Source organism: Gigantopelta aegis, unplaced genomic scaffold (genome assembly GCF_016097555.1).
Source record: "Gigantopelta aegis isolate Gae_Host unplaced genomic scaffold, Gae_host_genome ctg2833_pilon_pilon:::debris, whole genome shotgun sequence".
NCBI classification, from domain to species: domain Eukaryota; kingdom Metazoa; phylum Mollusca; class Gastropoda; order Neomphalida; family Peltospiridae; genus Gigantopelta; species Gigantopelta aegis.
In genome coordinates this window covers 60,977-76,341 of record NW_024533058.1, presented here as the reverse complement: position 1 = coordinate 76,341, position 15,365 = coordinate 60,977, and the positions used below count along the sequence as shown (strand labels likewise).

Sequence of the window (15,365 nt, the reverse complement as noted above, 5' to 3'; positions counted from 1 at the left end):
ATCAGAGAAAATCCAGAGAAAAGAATGATTCTGAATCACTTAAATGCGATAGCTTGAAAATGAAAAGATGAACCAGCTATCATGTAATTGAATCCACGATGGGTAACTCTCCTCATTGGTAGTGAGGTTGTAGCGGTAGAACACTCGATTAGCCATAGCTTTACCAAACACAGTGAATCGCTACTGATAAGTAATGTTAGGATGTGATCCATGTCTGTGTAGGAATGATAACAGTGTCACCTGGCTGAACGAAATATGTAAAGTTCTTTTAATGATGGAGAGATATATCATCATTACTAAACCATCACACAGAAAGAATAGCTAATAGGAAAATATGGAAAAATCCATCACAAACCATTTGTCATATGGAGTGTTTTATAAACATGCTAAAAAAAATAAAATGACAATATTAAGGAAGAAATTGAGAGAATTAATATCCACAATAGTCTTTATAGACATTGCTATTATATATGTTTTAGGTATACCTTTAGTGATTAGTTTTGGAGGTGGTCAAACTTGTATCTCTTTGTCTAGTTCTGGAATAATTTTCTTACGGAGAAGGTGGGGAAATCTGTTTCAACATCATCAATCAAAAAATTGTGCATTATTAGAGTGTTGTCCTATTTCCTAAACCTTGAGACATAATTCTATAATGAACATTTAGTAGAAAACTGATATCAAGCAATAATTATTGAAATTATAAATTGTCCGGTTTATAACATCAGATTGTTTATAATAGTTATGAGAAAACGTAGGGAAACCTGCCTATGTACAAAATTATGAATCAACTTTCATAATGAGTGACATCATAGGGACATGTCTGTTTTACTCTTTATTCACATGACCAAATTTGAAAAGAAGGTAATAATTGTAGTATATCATTTTCATAGGGGAGTTTTGGAGATTTTAGGTGGTCGTCACATGTAGGAACTAACACTATGCAAAAATCTTAAAAACATGTAGCAATTAGTGCTAACTTTGATCTAAGGAGACATATGACAAAATGCTGTGGGTGCTAGCTCCACTGTTCCTTTTGTTGTTTCTGGTGTCAAGTCACGAGCTATCTCCTCCACTGAGAGAACAACACGAAAACCAAACACATTGTGGATCATCAGGATACATACTTACGGTAAACAATCTAGCATAATTTGACTTTACACCCAAGCCAATGGCAAGTCGTTCCACTTGAGCATGGTTTAGACACTCCACTATTGTCATAATATAGTGTTCAGTCAGGGACTAATATAAAAAATGTAGCATTATTCAGTGATATCTCATCTTTATTACCTATGTCATCATCTTGTATGCCTAATACTGTTCTTGCTAAGCCTCCCAGTTGACTATTTCTTAAACATTGGCCTAATACTATCTTTTAGCCTCTTCTTCTTCCAGCTCACAAAGCATTCCACCATTTCTGTATGCAGATTATATGCAAACATTTGAGCATCTTCTACATAAATCCGACGTAGAGTTTGATATTGTTCCTTGATCTATTCCTAGCCTGATAGCTAATTTCTCAGCTTGTACATGAGTTAAGTAGCCAGCTAGCTGTAACAATGTCTCTCCGAAACATGACTGAAATATCAACTATAAAAACAACAACAAATCGCAAATAAACTATATACAGCAGTAATAGTTTTTAAGTATATAGTATAATTAGTATTGTCCACACTTTACCTACTGGATCAGCGTTTAAATCCATTGAAATATCTATTGATACCTTCTAAGGTACAGTCACTTATCGACGCATAATATTTATATTATTAAACAGCTATAAAATCAACCCATTCTAACTATGTCAGGAATCAGACCACTGCTCGTTTCAAGGAAAATTATAATCAAATTATCAAATAACAATGAAGGAAAACCCTATTAACTAAATTACTACTCTAACAGGAGGTATGTATTGGCTTCAAAGGTTGTGTTGTGTAGCTTCCACATCAGCACGAGAGTTGTGTGTAATTTCTTCTGCCTATTTTTCTTCTTCCCTTAGCATAATTCTGTTGAGACGTACGTCCAGCAACAACCTAAAATATAACATCATTATAATATTAAAGCCTTTTATAAAGAAAATATTCTATGTGAAAAAAAATTGATTCTTAAAACCTGATCAGCAAGAGTTCGAAGACGAGATAGGAGCTGTCATAAATCTCACTCTTTTCTTTTGTACACTGACCACCTGAAAAGGACATGTCTTCAAACAAAAATAAAAAATAGTATATGCATGTACTTGACAGCTGCGTCATTATCTATAGTTCTGAGTTGTGTCTTGATGACTATCATAACTTTTACCAAGTGAAAGCGTAACGGGTCTAACAGGTCAGTAGAACGAAGATTTGAAGTCTCCAGCCCCCAATTCTAAATTAAGAAGTAGAATCTCAATGATACTGCCATCTTGATAGCCAAAATCTATAGGCTATTTAATTTCCTAGACCATCTAACTGAAAGGTGAAATCTTGCTGACGTGCTTTTTTTAAAAACTCATCAACAGCGTGCTAGAATAATCGAATCTGTTCATTATGTGAGTAACGACTATCATATAACTATATGACTATTCTCTTTAAAGAACAGATGCCTTGTTGTCGGCTAAGAGTTGTGGCTCCTAGCACAAAGTATCTACTAAACTACAAGTACAATCGATCATAGAGTCACCTTAGTGATGGAGAAGTCAACTCAAAACTAATCCAATGATGAGAAGAAAAAATGAAAAACAAAGCACCAACTAATAGGAAAGGTTCTTGAAGTAGAAGATATGTTTCAAAATGATAATGAAAAGTAATATGATGATATAGAAGTTATTTCAAAAAAATTTGGTATGTACTTCAAAAATCCAAGATATGTTGTTCAACCAAGTTGTATCCTCTAGCAGTAATAACTGGTCGTCCAACTGTATCGAGGTAAGTAGATAAACACTTCGACTTTCATCACAAACTTGTAAGGTGACTTAATTCAAATTCCACTAAAACAAATAAAAATTAAGAATCGCTCCAACTATTTGTCTGCATATACCTACCTGCATCTTTAGGTAAAATACTTTTTACTGTTGCTTCATCAATTACTTTTATCATCAAAGACGTGATCCACAAATCTCATACTAGAACAATACTCACTTCCACGATGATATAAGTTACTCTCTGTAGGTACATTGTAACCAATATAATAATAGGTCTGCCACCACCAAAGAGTGGGGGGGGAACCAAAAACCCTGTAAATATATGGCAAGTTCATTGAGTACATACCTGACTACACCAACTAATTTTTGTTTATGATAATTAGTGATATCTATCTAAAATAGATATTTATAATGTACTTATAATGATAAATAATGTAAAACAATTTGTATTAATGATGAAGTAACAATGATGTAATTTTAGAATTGAAACATTCAAGTTGTCATCCTATAAATTGTAAGTATAATAAAGGGAACAATGTAAGAATGACAATGTTAAAATAGAAACAGGAAAGGATACAATGTAAGATGTGGTTTATATGTTGCAAGTTACTCTTAGCACGTTACGTGTCCTACTAATTTATGAAAATAAATCAAAAATGGCATTTACACTAAAGGTCAGAGGAGACTGATTTATGTTGTCGGAATGAAATTAACAAGTTTACTAGTAATATAGATGAAGCAGTATGGATATAGGCCATAAACATTTTTACAAACTGTTTCATCCACATTAAGCAAAATACAGACAAACTAACTTATACATACAGCTGGTATGCTAAAAAACATCTGTCCTCTTTGAGTTAATAGTAGAGTGTTCTTATAAGTTAGAGTTAATTAATATTATAGATTTTAAACTAAACGAAGCAGTCAAAACGCAAATGTCATAGTGAACAATAACAAAATGCTAACAAAGATTAGTCATGAAGTCAAAAGGGACAATTAATATTAGAGATAATGAAACTACAAATCACCCACATATAAAAGAGACCTGGATGTTTTGGGCAAGTTTATAGTAATGCTTCATTTTTTTTGATCTTTCACCACATTTTATTTGTGAGGCCTCCCAAACTATATAGGGTTTGTTATAGCGAAGTAATGATTACACTACATCCTTCCTTGTATTGCTTCTTTATGATTAGTATGATTCCTTGTCTTACATCAAACATCCAAAATATAGACTAAAAGGAATCCAATTCAAGGTTACTACTAAATAATGAATTTAGTGATTCAAAATATTTTAATTAAAGCGTTATAATTTTTAGCAATCTTCTTCCATGCCCAAACCACCTTCCTTAAATTTTTATTCCAAAGTAAATTTTTAGCACATTCAAGTTTAGCAGTACTCACTACAATTTGCTATTTACCACGACATTAATAGCAACTTAAAGGATTAGACATTGTTAGTTATAAAACTAAAACTTAAAACTACTCTTAAAAATGATGAAGAGGGGGCATTAGCACGAGAAAACTAGAAATACTGGACTGTTAAGCCTTTCATCAGATAACTCTTTAAAAAATCAAAGAAAAGAATTTAACAAACAAAGGGTTGACAAAATTTTGTGATTAATTTGTAACTTTAGGCATACCATCTTTAAGAGTAAAGCAGTCCAGGATACCAAAATCAATCTTCTATAGGAAAACAACAAGATGTACACCAACATTCATTGCATTCCAAATGACAATAAAAAACATCTTTTGGTATTAAAATGTGACATATCTTTTTATACAAAAAGGATTGTCATTTCAACTATTACTTGTAAAAGATGATAAAAGGTGCAACAGGAATTACAAAGAAAAGTGAGTGTGGTCATTCAGTGCTATAAGAATTAAGTCAAATAACATGTTCATGAGATCACCTACTTACAAGACTTTCCTTTACAAAAACAAAGGGTATTAACTAGTGTTGTTTTAGTTTTAGCTTATATATTTTAGTTAGTTATAGTTATTTTTTCTACCAATGAATAATTTAGTCAGGTATAGTTAGTTCTCTGCCAGCGGAATAATTTTAGTTCTTTCTCTGCTTTATAATAATTTTAGTTAGTTATAGTTGAGAAAGATAGTTAAAATTTAATGCATTCTTAGACTAAAGATATGTTCATTTTTCTTAAAAGTATTTTATTCTTTAAGTTGTATCTGCTAATCGGTTTCTTCTATCACTTGATGCATACCCAGCTTGGAAGAGAATCTTGTTATCACGAAATTACTCGTTTTCCACGAAGAATTGTTGCAACATTTGCACTACCCAATAAATGTAGCTAACTTCTCGGTTGTTTTCCTGAATTATTTGATGTAAGATTTTGATGCAGCATCAAAGCAAGGCTTAGTTGCCTGGCATCGTTTTACCCATACCTGTAGCTTTATATATCCTTAAGACTCTTTTCTTTCCAATAACTTCCTTTGCTCAGGTATTGTTTTAAATTAGTTGGATTTTTTCCTTTTATTTTATTCTCACATTCAGCATTGTTTGAGGTCTCAATCTTACAAACATTATTGTTTGGTGCTTCATCATCATCAAAAGTATTCCCAAACTGGGTTTTGCTTTTGGTCATCCAGTTTTGACATAGCAGACATAACAGAAGTTTTCAACTTCTGTCTTTTTAGTGTCTACTGATGTATACCCAGCACATGGTTGTAATTGTGCATTGTGATAGCTTATTGTACACGCCAAAGTGAAAGGTATACATGTGATTTGTATTGAATTGTGCTATCTTTCATTAACAGCTAACTTATAACAAGTTAACGTATCACTTACTAGTGGTTTATCTTTGTGCAAGTATGACATTTTTTTATGAGTACAGGTATCTGTTGTTTTTAGTTCGGATCTCTATAAAAGTAGTTATAGTTAGTTTTTGCCATTTATTACATTAATTTTAGGTTAGTTTAGTTAGTTTTCTTGGTTTCAAAAAACTTTTAGTTAGTTTTAGTTAGTTAATTGTCCAGATGAAAAAGATTTAGTTAGTTATAGTTAGTTAACTAAAAGTCAAACAGGCTAAACTAAAAGGGTTTTAAATTAGTTATAGTTACACTAAAACAACACTAGTATTAACTTCCTTGGCCGTAAATCAACTCTGTATAATCTTCATCACTGCGTAAATGAGAGGTAGAAATGTTACCAATCTCATCTCGATAATAGACATCTTGAGCAGCTGCTGGTAGAAAAGTAGTATAAACTCTTAATAGCACTTGGCCACTGTTGGGATTACGTTGGTAATCAAACGAGAGAAAGGTCCTTTCAATAAAGCACCTAATGAGAAAGAACATTGAAATATAATTGTACCTTATTCATAGCATACCACTATGACGAACACGAAGATGTTCTTCAACTGAATAACTCCCCAATGAGATATCTGTATGACGCGTTCTAGTGATGTCACTGTCAAAAATGGGCCATTATTCTCATAATGAAAGGGTCATTCTAGCATAATGTAAGGGACTATATCACTGTATGGTCCATAGTTAATTTTAGAGCCATCAGTTGATACAGGAGATACACGAGTGTAAGATTCAATATTTGATGAGGGAGTTTTAACATTAGTACTTTGAGTCTTGCATCGATAGGCATAAAAATGTACACATTGCCTGTCACTGGACCAATTGCTTGTCAAATTGTGTAATCTCTTTAGGATATGGCTCAATAAGTGAGTGAAGAATGTGTCTATTTTAATTTTTATTGTCTCTTTAGGTCCAAGAGGTGTGGCTAAAGAGATTGTATAGGCAGCAATATCACTAATGTGAATCAATACGGGTAGTTTCTACTGAGAGTCTCTTAGAATTTTCATTGCCTTTGCTGGGTATCTATAGAGGGAAGCATACACTACATTGTCTAAAAGATGATGTAAATACTACTATGCTTGAATGTATGCCAGGCGTTGAAAAATAGATGAGTCTACAGTATACAAGAGTGACTTTGGCGGGGGAGTCTCCTTCATTCTGAACTGTCAAAACTGACAGACTGTTTTACGACCTGAGACGTGACATCTAACACTCTTGAAGCCCTTGTTATCAGTAATTTACCATTAGGTTCTTCTGCTAACTGTATTTACTACTAGCAAAGACAATAGAATACCAAGACCAGTTTTGCAGCCATTTGTAACACGTGCGTCCTCTATTTAACCGTGATAGGGTTTTACGGTATATTGTTTAGCAATAATATAAAAATTGCCACTAAATTTATAAGAAACAATAATTATTGACAACACAGACTACTACTGTGTATTAATAATTAAGAAATTAAAGTTACTAAATACAAACATACAAGTACAACTGAGTAAAGAGAACTAATAACAGCTAACAGTCAGACCTGATAGTTAGAACTGAAGAGAGAGACAAAAGTAAAAAAGTAATATGATAGCTTTTGTAATTACATTTTTAAGAAATTCTTCTGCAACAATACGAGCCCGAGCATTGAGTGATATTTTCATCTCACTAATCTCTTTATCAATTTCTTCCATAAACTAAAGTGTGGCATTCAAATGAACAATATTAACAATGTTATTCTATTACTGTATAACAAAGTCAACAAGCTTATGTTTGTACATTTGCTCAGTATGGAAATTAGTGATGAGAAAGCTAATATCATATCCCCTAGTGTAATAAAGGACACAAACAACAATTAATATAAATACATATAATATAATAGAGTTATTTATAAACAGATGAAAGTATTTACACTGAAACTATTTAACAAACACTGTCATATGATGTACACATGACAATATCATAACATAACATGTTAGAGAAGACAGTAGAGGAACAATTTAGTTCATTAGAGTTAGTTATATCATTACACATTATTCTTTATTTAAAAGAGAAAATTTGTGTATTGAGAAATTTAATGGACTGACCTCAATTGGGTTTTCTTCGAGTATAAAAGAAATGTTCTGCCCTCATCATCATAAATCGCATAAACTTTTTACACAAAATCTTTTCAATTTCATCAGCCTAAGAGAAATAGCATTTATTAAATAGCTTGCAACATGAAATAACATTGTTTGTAGCCACAAGAACTAAACTATGTTTTATATAGACTGTTTATAGCATTATATTAAATAGTTAAATCAATATGTTCATGAGAAAGAGGTGGACATATTAAATATTAAAACAGTATCTACATTGGTTAAGCTTGTTCAGAACATACAAAGATGTTAGATGTTACGAGTAACCTGTTTTGATGGCAATTGAAACTCGAATGGAATTGACAGATCCTTCAATAAGTACTTTCTCTTTTTCATTCCTACTGACTACAACAGGAGTCAATAACAATTCTTTTACTGCTCCTATAAGAGAACAGAGAAGATTAATTCAATGACCTTCAGTTGATCACATGTGATTGTGACTAAATTTTAAAATCATTACATATCAAACTCTATACTCAAAAATCACCTTACTTTAGTAATTAACTCACACACTATAATTAGTACACTATTATCACTAGATTTGAACTATTACCGGTCTCCATTTGGTTATATTTGTTATGACCATATTTGGTATTATCAATTTACCTAACTTCAACTTCTGGTTTATTATGTCTTTCCACTACTTGAGACTCAAAGTTTTCTCCACACATAATGCTGCTGTTAGAGTAGACCGAACAGCATTAAGATATGGTTTAAGAGTGGCTGCCTACAATAGAATTCATTGTAATATGAATATTGCAATAAGGACAGATGTTATAGATCTAATAAATCATACAACACATTTCCAAAGAAGGTTTATCTAAAACAATACTTTCTACTTTGGACTATTAAAAAGGGCCACAGAAAAGTTAAATACTCACCATTTTCTACCTCTATGGTTGTAGAGCTTATCAGTATACCGAGCATGCGCAGACACACCCATTAAGCTAAGACCACGCCTCCGTAGTTTCAACCTTTGTAATTTATTCTCTCTTTCATTCAGAAAGAATATTCATGGTAAGTGTTATGTACTATACTATTAAAAATAGAAAATAATTGATGTTCATGATAAAAGTACAATGCAAAAGTGATAGATAATTTATTCTAATTAATACCCATCTATTTTCTCCAGGATCTTAGTGAGTTCAACAGGTATGTCAGTCCAGTTAATCCAGCAGTCTATCCTCATTTAGCAGTAATTCTATATGGGAATTGGATTGTTCTTCATGGCTTGGTTCTTTGTGTATCCAATGATAAACCAATTACCAAACATAATCTGTGCAATATATATTATGTTCCTTAACTTTCAATACCAATTAAGATATGAAGTGACATCCACAAAGTTTTCTAGAAGTTTGATGAAGGAGCTATTGGTGTCATTGTGGGCTTCTGTCTTTACTGGTTTTGGTGTCTTGTTTTACTTTTTATGGGTTTGGAATCTATGTATAATTTCTGTACCATTTCTCTCGTAAAAATAATAAAAATCATGAAATGAAACAATGCACGAGGATTGGTTTGAAAATGTGTTGAGCTCTAATAAGAATGTTAAAAGGCGTGGTTTCACATGGCTGCACGTCAAGAAAAGGAGGCTTTGCAGACAGTTGTGATAAGTTGTTTTTCTGCCATTCTCAGTGGAGACCAGCAACAGAGAAAAGATGCTGAAGAAGAGCTAAAAGCATTAGAAGTCACTGAAGGTCAATGATGACTTTACTAGTTGTACACGCCCACCAATTTGTATTTCATCTCTAACTAGATTTTGGCTTAGTATTGGCAGAAATCACACTAGAAACTGAGGGACCTGTACCATACAGACAAGTGAGTATTAAACTATCAAGGAAGCTTACCAACATGTATCATAGTATCATACAGGTTGTTTGATCAAAGGTAGTTAATTGTACTGCGTAATTAAGTCTGCATCACTCTATCCCAATTAATGTTATGATATTGCATTATAGGAACATAGTTATGAGGTTAGCAATAAATAAATGCAGGAAAAGGACTTTTAATATTTAGTCCATAGCAAGTACGATGCATTTTTGCATATCTTCAATACACAGTAGTTCAGTAACAGGAAGAGTATTTGAATGTAAGCATGTAATACTCTCAATATGCACAAGTTAGAATGCTCTGTCCTTCGATATTTCATGTGCTATTGTATATATTGACATGATATGACCAAACTCAACCTCCATGGCTGTATCACACCTAACTATATATCATTGGACTAGTTTTTATACATAAAATGAAGGTTTAGTTATACTTGTTTAAAGTGTCTACCAATCTTTCAATGAACTTTATATATTTATAGCTAGCATCTGTCATATTGAAACAATATGTCAAGAATCATTGGTCTGATACTGGTGAATATTGTGACCCAATACCTGGAGAAGAAGCTAAGGCAGCTATCAGAAACATCTTGTTACGAGGATTAGGGGACTCTTTGAGTAAAATCAGAAATGCAGTGGTAGTGTAGTCTCATTCCAGACTGGATTTATAGGTGTGACATTTTGTTTGTTGTGCTTAGGCATATGCTGTTTTCTGCTATTGCTCAACATGACTGGCCTGATAACTGGCCAAACCTGTTTGACCAGTTAATGGTAGGACTAGGTACAGGATCACCTGATCTGGTCCATGGTACCATGCGTGTTCTTGCTGAGTTTTTGTCATGAAGTATCTGATACTCAGATCCCACAAGTTGGCCCTGTTATTTTACCTCAATTATAAAGAGTCATAGGTACTCCACAGGTATCTCTAAAATGACATTACACAATGTACTAGTGATACCAATATTTAGTTGTATAGTGTTCGTACTAGGAGCAGAGCTGTGAATATTTTTAGAATTTTATCTCGGCTGATTCATGCCCTGTCTGATCTTGTCCCTGTGAGTCTGATCCTCTCATTCCCTTACTCATATATTTATAATACCTGTTTTATTTTACCAATACTACAGGAAGCTGTATATAATCTTCTCTTTCCTCTTCTACCTTCATACATTGAACATTTTGTTCAAATGCTTACTAGTCATGATGATGTTAACAATGATCCAGGCTTACGTAAAGAGATCATTACTGTACTTGGAAGTCTCATTGAATGGTTTTCCTGCTCTTCTCAGACCTCATTTTATGACCATTGTTACTCCAGTTTGGAATATATTGGTTTTCTAGTACTGACCTGTATCCACCACTTAGTTGAACATGATCAATGATAGATTACTGATAGATTACTGATAGATTAATATTATAATTCCATAACATTTTTTACTAGTTATGTTCAAATGGATAGAATATTATCATCAATTATAATCAACATTTTACTAGTTATGTACTTTAGTAGATGTGTATGACAGTGATGGAGAAACCATCAAACTTTGATTCTGGTACATAAATGTCTTATTTTTTTTTGCATAATATTATTTTCCTTTAGTATTATTTGCTATCTTCAAATTTATTGCCAATCCTTGGACTATGGTTGTCAACCTCAGTTATTTTCCTCCCATTCTCCCTGAACTAATTTTATCACTTACTTACTCTAACACAGATCACCTCAGAACAAGTACAGTTTATTGTACATAACAGATATATTATATTGTTATAATAGGTACTTGTATGGGAAAATGATGTGTGTCGGTTTATGGAAGATGATGAAAGTGAGCTGGCTTTTTTCTGTCAGACTTGCAGCTTATGACCTTTTGATGGTTAGTTATCTGATGGCTGTTCATTATCTGTTGATTATTATCTACTATCATCATCCTCTATTGATGGATGTTCATTATATCTGGATTATATAGCAATTTTCAGAGGAGAAATCACTTGAAGATGCTGTTTATAAAGCTGTCCACACTGCTGTGGATAGACATTTAACTCATTCAACACAGAAAGCCATACTGACTGGTGGAGGGTGAGGGACCACGTGGAACACTTAATATCTTTTCAATATTTTTATTGTAGACTCATGAAGCATGTCTACTAATAATTGGTGCAATAATTATTGAGAGTAGAAAACAACAGTTAGTACAATTCAATAGTCAATTGTTTGCCAATAATATTCTCCTCCCTGATCTGACCTCTTCTGGTAACTCGTCTCTATTTCATTGATTTATTGTCTCTATACATACTTTCAGTATCATCTCCATTCCTCACTGGAAGATGTTTATGGCTTGCTGGTAAAATGAGTGCTCAGCTTGATACAGAGACTCTCAAAAGTACATCCATTCTCTATTTACAATTGTGTTTTCATTGTTGTATGTGTCTTTCTTTAGATGCTTACAAGCTACAGTATCAGGTTTACAATCTACTCAACATGGAGTGGTAAGAGTCATGGCAGCTAAAGCTAGTAACTAGTTAGTTTATTAAAAAATCACTCCGTTTGATTTTGAACTGTCTTTTCTAGTTTTTTGCTACGAGTTGAATCACACTGACCACCGACCTCTTTTATTCCTTATATTTCTTATTTTATATCTGAACTTTGTAATATGGCATCTGATTCTCCAGAAGATCTACTGTTTGTTATTGTAGACTCATTACAACAAGTTTGTCAGGTTAGTGAAAGTGGTTTTGTGAACTATTGTATCAAGAGATCTATAAGATTGATGAAGTTACTACAGCTGCTCATGTTGAGAGATTGATACCGCTAAGTTTGGCATTGTTCCTCAAGTTTTCTCATGGTAATATGGACGGATAAATATATCAATGGATAGATGAATAGATATACAGGCAGATGGATGGACAGATGCTACAGAGACTAACAGCTGGATCACTGAAGGTCATTCATTCTTCTAGATCCTTCTATCAGTGCTTGTCTTGAGGACTTGTTTGTATGTTTATCAAAAATAATAGAGGTTGTCATCCTCTCCTCCATAGTCGCCTTTTTACCTACTGCTGTTGAATTGTTATCAGCTACAGAGTCACAGATACCACTAGGGATGGTGTCGGTAAGACTATCAGTTAATACATTGGTTTACTTGTAATCTTTTTAACAGTCTACTCTAGATATATTAGAATGATCATTATTAGAGGGTGTACCCCTCCTCTTCCACCTTTGTTCATGAATGAATTGTTCAAGGTTGTCGTTCATAAGATATTAACATCTGAAGATCCTGCAATCTTGCAAGTAATTAAATGTTGATTAAATATAATTATTTTTGAATTATCCCCTCAGAGTGGTGGAGAATGTGTGAGAGCATACTTATCTGTGGCAGCTAACCAGCTTATGGAATGGTAGGTGCCTTGACTAACGAGTTTACTCTCTCACACTCCCTCTCTCTCTCTCTCTCACACCACACACACACACTCACACTCACACTCATTAGGGTGGATGAATCAGGACGGTCTGGACTACAATATGTTGCTGAAGTTATGATGCATTTATTAGATCCTGCTAGACCAGAATATTCAGCTGCATTTGTTTACAAGCTCATTATTGTTTTTGTTAAGAAGGTAAACACATCACAGCAAATTAAGTTATATAACATTGTTGTAGGTAGGTAGTGCACTAGGAATTACCTTGAGCTGTTGTTACGCTCAGTTCTAAGCAAAATGCAACAAGTGAGTATAATAATAGTAATTGAGTGACAGTAAAGAAATGACAAATGAATTGTTCTAACAAAACAAAAGAGATTAATTACTCCACATGATATGAATTCATTCTTTAGGCTCAGACATCCAGTGTCATGCAGTCTCTTCTTGTTGTCTTTGCTCACTTAGCATCCAATCAAACAATTAGAAGGACTTCTGTCCTTTCTCTCTCAAGTTCCTGATCCATCTGGTCGACCAGCACTAGAATATGTTGTTACTGAGTGGTGTGTTAGACATGTAAGTATTAGGATAGTAAACAATGTGTTTATTTATTATCTTGTAGTCCTTTTTCTTTGGTACTTATGAACAACGAGTGAGTACAATGGCCCTCTGTCTGCTTCTTTCGCACTGTGTCAATACTGGAGATCAAAGATTAAATAATATCATTGTAGTTGAAGAGGAAGTCTCTGCATTAGTGATGGTAATTGAGGTTTCCAATTTTATAAGTAACTATTCTGTTTTTGATGTGTCAGGTATTGTAACACGAAGTAAGAAAGCTTCCTCAGGACAGAGATGGACACAGACTCCATTACAGTGAAATTGTTGAAGGTATTAATAGAAGAATTACGTACTCAAATTGAGAATATTATGGAAGATAATGTAGAAGATGATGAGGTTAATTAAGGTTGTAGTATAACATTATAATGTCTTCTCCCAGGTGGATGAACCTTGGTTATCTGATTCTGATGATACAGTTAATACTTTAGAAATGTTACTAGGAAACCAAGTAAATTTTGAGGATGATGAAACAGATGATCCTGATTTGAAGGATGAAGCTCTCCTTAAAGTTGACTTACATGTGAGAGGATGTCCCTGGTATTAATGATTTACAATTTATTTTCTGTTATAGTCTCATCTTGTGCACTATTTAACTGAGCTATCTCAACAACCTTGTTTCCCATCTCTTCTTCATCATCTTTCTCCTTATGAAAAGGAGACACTTGGTGCTGTGGGTGCCATAGTCTGTTCATAAATTGGTCAACCATTATATCACTAACAATTATATTGTAATGCTTTTATAATAAAATCTGTATCTGAATTTGCGGACAACCCGGCCGGGTGGTGGCACGTAAATCACGTGATCCGTTACCTAGCAACCTAACTACCAATTGACAACTGTTAGTGGAAGAACTAGAAAAAAGTCTTTAAAAATGCTACGAATACAGCAACAAAGACCTTCATCTGGAGGTAGTGAGGCCGAACTCGATGCAATGGGTAAGTCAGTAAGCCATGAAACAAGGAACTCTATTTATTATGACTTAGCTCGAGAAGACTTAGCAGTGTTACAAAGAAAGCTAAGAGTTAGTGAAGGAAACAAGAAGTCTTATGCTGATCAGGCACACAATGTCTTGAGGAAACAAGTGTAAGTATTTTGAATGAGAATAGAACATTATTTGGTCTCGTTCCTGGACCTTGCTATTAAACTCAGGAATGAGACTAAAGTTAATGTATATATATCTATATATATATATATCTATCTATATATCTATATATATCTATATCTATATCTATATCTATCTATCTATCTATCTATATATAATATATATATATATATATATATACTTTGAATTCACCAATACTCAACAAGTCATAGCTCATTTTAACAGTGTTGTAGTCACAGCTGGAAACAAACTTGACAAATTATGACAATTACTATAATTGTAAATAATTTGTATTGGAGTCAATTTTTATTTCCTAGTGCTATGATACAAGCCTTGAATCAAGAGAATGAAGATTTAAAGAAAAATTTGTCCTTAGCTTCTAGCACTCAAAATGAGCTAAAGGTAACACAAACAAATAAATTTCAAACTACTAGTACTGTCTTAATAGGATATGTATGTCTCCACTCATTTTAAAGAACTCCTTGATAAGTACAGTAAGAGATACTTTTGCAGTTCTCTGCTTGTCAACTCTTTCCCCTCTCTCTCTCTCTCTCTCTCTCTCTCT

General features: G+C 33.3%; 1 pseudogene; it reads right to left on the bottom strand.

Annotated features, from left to right (window-relative positions):
* Positions 1–983: 983 nt before the first annotated feature.
* Positions 984–10,512, bottom strand: LOC121391684 (annotated as a pseudogene).
* Between the last annotated feature and the right edge of the window lie 4,853 nt (positions 10,513–15,365).